The sequence below is a fragment of the Thermobia domestica genome, chromosome 10 (genome assembly GCF_964235325.1).
Source record: "Thermobia domestica chromosome 10, izTheDome1.hap1.1, whole genome shotgun sequence".
Classification (NCBI taxonomy): domain Eukaryota; kingdom Metazoa; phylum Arthropoda; class Insecta; order Zygentoma; family Lepismatidae; genus Thermobia; species Thermobia domestica.
Genome location: NC_137463.1, coordinates 231,763,649 through 231,770,172, shown reverse-complemented (window position 1 = coordinate 231,770,172; position 6,524 = coordinate 231,763,649).

Sequence of the window (6,524 nt, the reverse complement as noted above, 5' to 3'; positions counted from 1 at the left end):
AGCGTACGCGTCTTTGGCGTGGGAGGCCCGGGTTCGATTCCCGGCGGGAGCTCATGTGGCTCGGATTCCACGTTAATCAGTAGGTCCAAGTCTCATATAGCCTCGCTGCTGAACGGGACGTTAAACTCAAAATCAACTCAACTCACCTCAACTGAATGCATCCAATCTTGGATAATAATTAGTTTTAGAATCAGGGCCACAAAATTTTTGGCCCCTACATCGAATTTTCGTATTTTTTACGGAATAAGCACATCATACTGAGTTAAGTTATAGTTTGGGTTTGGCTACATAAAGTAATTCTCCAGATATAAAGCATACAGGAAAATTTTTGCCTAAATATATTAGATTTTTTGATCTAATAAAATATGTGCGATACAACGCAAACCTAGTTGAAGTTGTTGTCCAAGTCACTCTCTGCCTACATTTCTTTATCTACTATAAACAGATTCTCTGAAAGCAAACATCCAAGTTTTCTTTAGCCCTTCAAGAAGCTACCAGTCTTTCTTCAGGAAAAAAAAAAAAAATCCATTCAAGTCTATCTATGATTGGTTATTGAAGGACTTAAACGCAAATGAAGCTTATAGAGGATTAATATAATTCTTTGGTTTGCATTTTATGTATTATTATTACTACGAGTTTTACCTTACTTTAGGCAGATCTTTGTGTCCAGACCTTAATTTTCTTAAATTAGATCTCTTATAGTTATATGACGTTACGACGTTCACCCTATTTAGGAGGTCGGACTGAAGAAGTGAAAAAAGCGTTAAGTTCATGAACAGCGCAGGCTAAACAAGCATTCAATAGGAAAAGAGGAGTGCTAACATCACGAAATGTGTCGCTGGACGTTCAAAAACGATTTATTAAGACTGGTATGTAGCGTAGCGCTTTACGGATCACAGATTTGGACATTGAGAAAAGCAGAAATATCCAAACTGGAAGCATTTGAAATGTGGTGCTGGCGCAGAATGCTGCACATTACATGGACGAAAAGGAATGAAGACGTACTACAGAAAGCTAATGAAGGACGACAGATCAAGAAAATAATAGGAAAAAGAAGAAACAGCATGCTTGGCCATCTTATTCAGCACTCCGATTTGATCACTGTGTTGATAGAGGGAAAGGCGGAAGGAAAACTAGGAAGAGGAAGACCAAGGATAGTATATCTAGAAGCAGTTACGAAAAAGAGAGCTTATCAAAGTATTAATGCAGCTCTCCCAAAGGAAGGAAAAGTTTTAAAATTTCCATGTTGCCCACCAACCTATGGTTGAGAAGAGAAAGGCATAGCTATATGAGGATGGCAAAACATGGTATCTACGAATTGACAGGAAAGTAAATTTCAAGCTCGCGAATTAAATCTAGGCGGATGGAAAATCATAATTTATCCCTTTTAGGCCATTTTCTGACTTTTTGCTCTGGTAGTCGGTCACTTTGAGATCTATATGCTAGAAAATATTTTAATTGTCTTAATTTAAAAAAATCCTATTTAACAGTATTTCGCTTTCGCCAATGGACTGAAAGTATTCTAAATTTAATTCGTGGACTTGTAATCTGCACGCCTATACAAATGAAGATCAAATGTTTTGCCACCCTCGTATAGATGTATAGTAGTAAATGTTTTTTACGTGCTGTAACTTGAAAAATGTTTTCTATATATAGGAGGAAGCAAAACAGAAACCAATATAATATTATAGATAACTGTTACAGAAACAAAATGTTGGTTCCTGTTAAATAATGATTAAACAGAACTACTTGTATGAAAAGAAACAATATGCATAATTACGTGCGTATTGCGTAAGGTGAGACATATTTGTTTACATATATTTTTCTTCCTCTCTTTCGTACTTAGTATAAGATGGGCGTATTATGTAAAGAAAAGCTTGGAAAAGAAGAATCTATATATTAAAATACTAGGTTTATATGTTTGTCTCCAAAGAAAAAAATGTGTTTGTGGCGCTTTTTTTGACAATGACATTTCGAAAAACACAAGCTCTAGAAAGGTGCTGTCTTCACCGATCGATTGCAAATTTTGTGTAGATTCAGTTCTAATTGAATATATTTTTGGTCATTATTTCTTTATTACATTTTATAGGGATACACTGGAAGTATTGAAATTTTAAAAAAACATCATATCCTACGAGTTATACACCCCAACACCACACATGTGTATACGGGTTTGTATATCTCAGGCGTTTGTTTTATGGCCAAATGATAATGAAAAACGAAAGGTAACCATTTCTTCAGTGTAAGATGAATCTTTATTGTTTGGAGTGTTTTGTTCAATGAACACTGACATTATAATTAATTGTGTATGTAATGCATTTGCTTATTACATACTGCATGCAAGAAGAAACACTGATCATACATGAATTCCAATTCCAAATTCAAATTCCAACCGAAGTACGCTCAAATCTTGCCAACGGCGCGAGATATTGAAAAAAACAATCGAAAAAAATCTCCCCTTTATGATAGCCCTTGCAATTTTTTATATGGACGTCCTTCACTTGTGTCTGTAAAGGGACACGTGTTTACAAAAGTATTTTGTTCAATTACGGATTGAAATAACTTCACAATGTAGTGTAGGTATTTTCTGTTTTTTAATACAAACAATAAAAAATACAACATAAATTATTCTCAATCTTACAACACAATATATAAACATTCAACATAAATCAACCATGCAATATAAATGAACCAGTCTCTTATCTTGATATATATGATCTAATGAGTAACATTATAGTAGCAAATGAACACTATGTAAAGTTCTACACTTCGATACATTGAAGTTCTTTACAACTCTCAAACATTGATAAGTTTAATTCTTTATGATATTAATAATGAGTTTTTTTTATTTAAAAAATACACTTGATCATATTTTGTTGTAAAGATCTTTCATGCACTTACATGTAAAAAAAAAATGTGTACATAACTGATTAAACTAACTACATTTAATAAATTTGTACTTTAACAAGACTTTGGCAGTTCACTAAACAATACAGACGTATTTGTACATTCCCAGTAAAAGTTCGTATTTTCCTCTATACGACATTTGTCAGTAACTTCGTGAGCAAATGGAACAATTTGTGACAGGTTTTGGTGGCGTACAAAGAATTAATTGCTCTCTATTCGCGTCAAAGTATATTATTCGGTTCACTCGTTCCAAAACACTTCCATTGGTGACTGACTATACTATACACTTTAATGTGGAACAGAATATAGCTTTTTGATGAGCTGTACTTATCATCACAAACTATGAGAAATATTTCTTACAATTCAATTTTTCCCTTCAACGATTGTCATCTGAATTTCTGGAACACAGTAGTGTGCTCAAATATTTACAAATGAACACGAGACTATGATTAAAAACTAATAGTTATTAAATAACAGTACTAACATTCTTTCATAATATTATTTTCCATATCGCATGGCCCTAAAATTGTCATTAATTTAAGTAAATGTTGAAATTGATCGCACTTACGAAATGAAGTACTTTCTTGTAAAGAATTAACAATTCATAGATATATTGAATTATCTTTAACTTAAATACATAATTTGGGGGACACGGTAGCTCAGTGGTAGAGCCCTTATCTCTTGTGCGTGGGTTCTTGGTTCGACCCTCGGCCAAGTAAGTTCGTATTCTCCCACATTCTCATTTCACCGATTTTTCCATTATCACTCACTTGCCTTAATCATCGGTGTCCCTTAGCCTCAAGGACACAATTATGGAACACTAAACTGAAAGATTTCATTTCGAATACACGAACAGCAGGCAATTCAAAAAGGAAATGTCTAGTTAAACGTCTCTCACCTTATGCCCTTCAGGCTAAAGGAAACGAATGACTAATGGAAGTGAATTATGACGAAATAATTGGTGGAATGAGAATGTCGAAAAAACTCACGCACGCAATGTTTTTGACCACAAACTCAGTTTGGACTGGGATAGAACCAGTGGCCCCTAGTACCAGAGGTGAGCGCTTTACCACTGAGTCCTCAAAATGTGTGTTGAAATAGACGGTAACCTTAAATCTATTTTCGTAAATTACTTTTAACATAATTGCAATCATAGTAATGTTAAATTTCCTCTCCGTATAACTTACTGATCCTTTATCATATCCTCGATTATTATTGAAATCAATCATACACAGTTAGCACAGGCGCCTTCGGCAAGAGACCAAGGTTCGATTCCCGTGAAAGATCATGTGGTTGAGGTCATAGTCTCGGTGCTGAAAGAGGACAAGACTAAACAATCAATGAATCGACTACAATTAATTTTAATAACAAAATTAACTCGGTAGATACGTACATCGAATCTAGTTCTTATAAACGCAAGTTTTGACTGAATTTCTTAAGTCACATTTTCCAATATTAACATGAAGTTATGAGAAATAACAGGAAATGTGGCAGAAAGAAAGGTGTGTCCACCAGAAAAAATACTTATGAAAAAAGACAACTCTTGTGGATATCTTTATATTAGACTAGATTTAAATTTATGACAAAATAGGTTAACTAGCACTTTTGAAAATTGGAAAATTTTATAAATGAATAACTTCTGGAATAAAAAATATTTTGGTTAATAGTTTGAAAGATCGGAACAGCACTAAGCTGAACAGAGTATATATCATTTCGAGGTATATGCGCTGAAAAGATAACATCCGTACAACGTAACGACAAGAGCTCATAATTTTGGGCCTATCATCAATGACATTTTACTTCTATTAGCATACAGCTGACTAGTTTTGTTGATGTCATGCTAAACCAGAGCACTCTACCTTCTCATTCTCATTCATCAGAGACTGCTGCAATAAACTAAGGGGGATCCATTAGAAATATTTGTATATGGGGAAAATTTTACTTCTACTTTTGACCCAAACCTATGTGTTAATACCATTAAGGTATTAATTTTGAAGGAAAATGCGTCAAAATTGCTCAAAAAGAAAACCAAGGGAACTTCTTTAACACTGTTTTCATCAGTAACCACGGAGAAATTTGTTAAATCACGTCACTGACTTTGAAGCGTTACTTTACACTTATTCTTCCAATATATATATCACTTCCAGTTCTTAAAAAGGTTCCAACTGTTTCTACTACAATTGAAATGCTACATAGGAATGAGAAAACACTAAGAAAATAACCAATGACTGGTTAAACAAAGACACTAAAAAGTTTTACCGGAACTATATACAGATCTATCATGTCCCTTAAATTCACTTCTCTGGAACTACTACTATCCACAGGAGTAAGCTAATATTTAGCTTTCAATAGTCTAAATAATCATTAAAAATACGCACAAAAATATATGCATACATTGTGAATATATACCTCATACATACATGTTCACAAAAATCAATTCAAACCACGTATTTTCACTGCTTTTTGCTTTTAAGAAGCTCAGTGTATATATATATATATATATATATATATATTCCTGTACAAGACTTGATGACAGACTAAACGCACGTTATAATATCTGTGTATAAGAATGTGTCTACAATGAATACTTCAACTTAAACTAATAAATACATAAAGGAAACCTCTTAAATAACTAGTATATTGTAACCAAAATTGCTTTTATTAATTTGTACACGTTTGCTGTTAAGTACAGCGCTATACAACCTGTATTTTCACGATAGTACTTGGAAGAGATTCTTGTTCCAAGGGACAAGTATATTTCCCTGTAGCGGGTAAAAAAGACAATAATAATAATTGCACTATTTACACGTGAAACAGAACGTGATTTTTATTCTTATTTGTATGAGAAGTTATATATATTAAAATGCTACTTAACATGGTCTCCCTCGATTTTTATTAGACACTACATTTAAGTCGGTCAAATTTACTTATTTATTTACGAATTGCGTGTCACGAGTAAACAAAAATCAGTGTCCTTCACTGTCTAAATACCTTTCACATATGAATGAATGCTTTAACACAATTACATAAAATAGGAACACTCTTGTTGGATAACTAGTATTTACAAAAGATAAGTACAACAGTTGGAAATACTTAATACATAATTTAACTTCATACACAGCACTCATCTAGATGACAGCAACTTTTACGTACACTACCGGTTCATTGTTCGCTGCTCTCTTCAAAACCTTCATGACTAAAGATTTTCAGCCCAAATAACTAAGAAATTACATTTTCTTGTGTACATACAAAGGATACGGTGAAGTGACTGTTCTATGACTTCTACTTTCGTTTCGCTCGCTGAAGTAAGCGCGTCCCGGAAAATATTTTTTGAATTAAAGTAATACGAACATTAAATATACTTTCTATATAATACATAAGTAAAAGGTTCTATTAATACCGTAATACCAATAAGTAAAAGGTCTTACTAATATTGTAATACCAATCTCACACATTCCAATAAGCAATACTAATAAGCCATGCGTAAGGACTATTTTTCAAGTTGAATTAAGAGCTTTAGGTTTCTACGTTTCTGGATGTTGACTTCAAGGGCCCAGCATGTGACCAGTTTCCAGCTGTAGCGTTCCTTTGGGAACAGTCGTTTAGAAAATGATTTT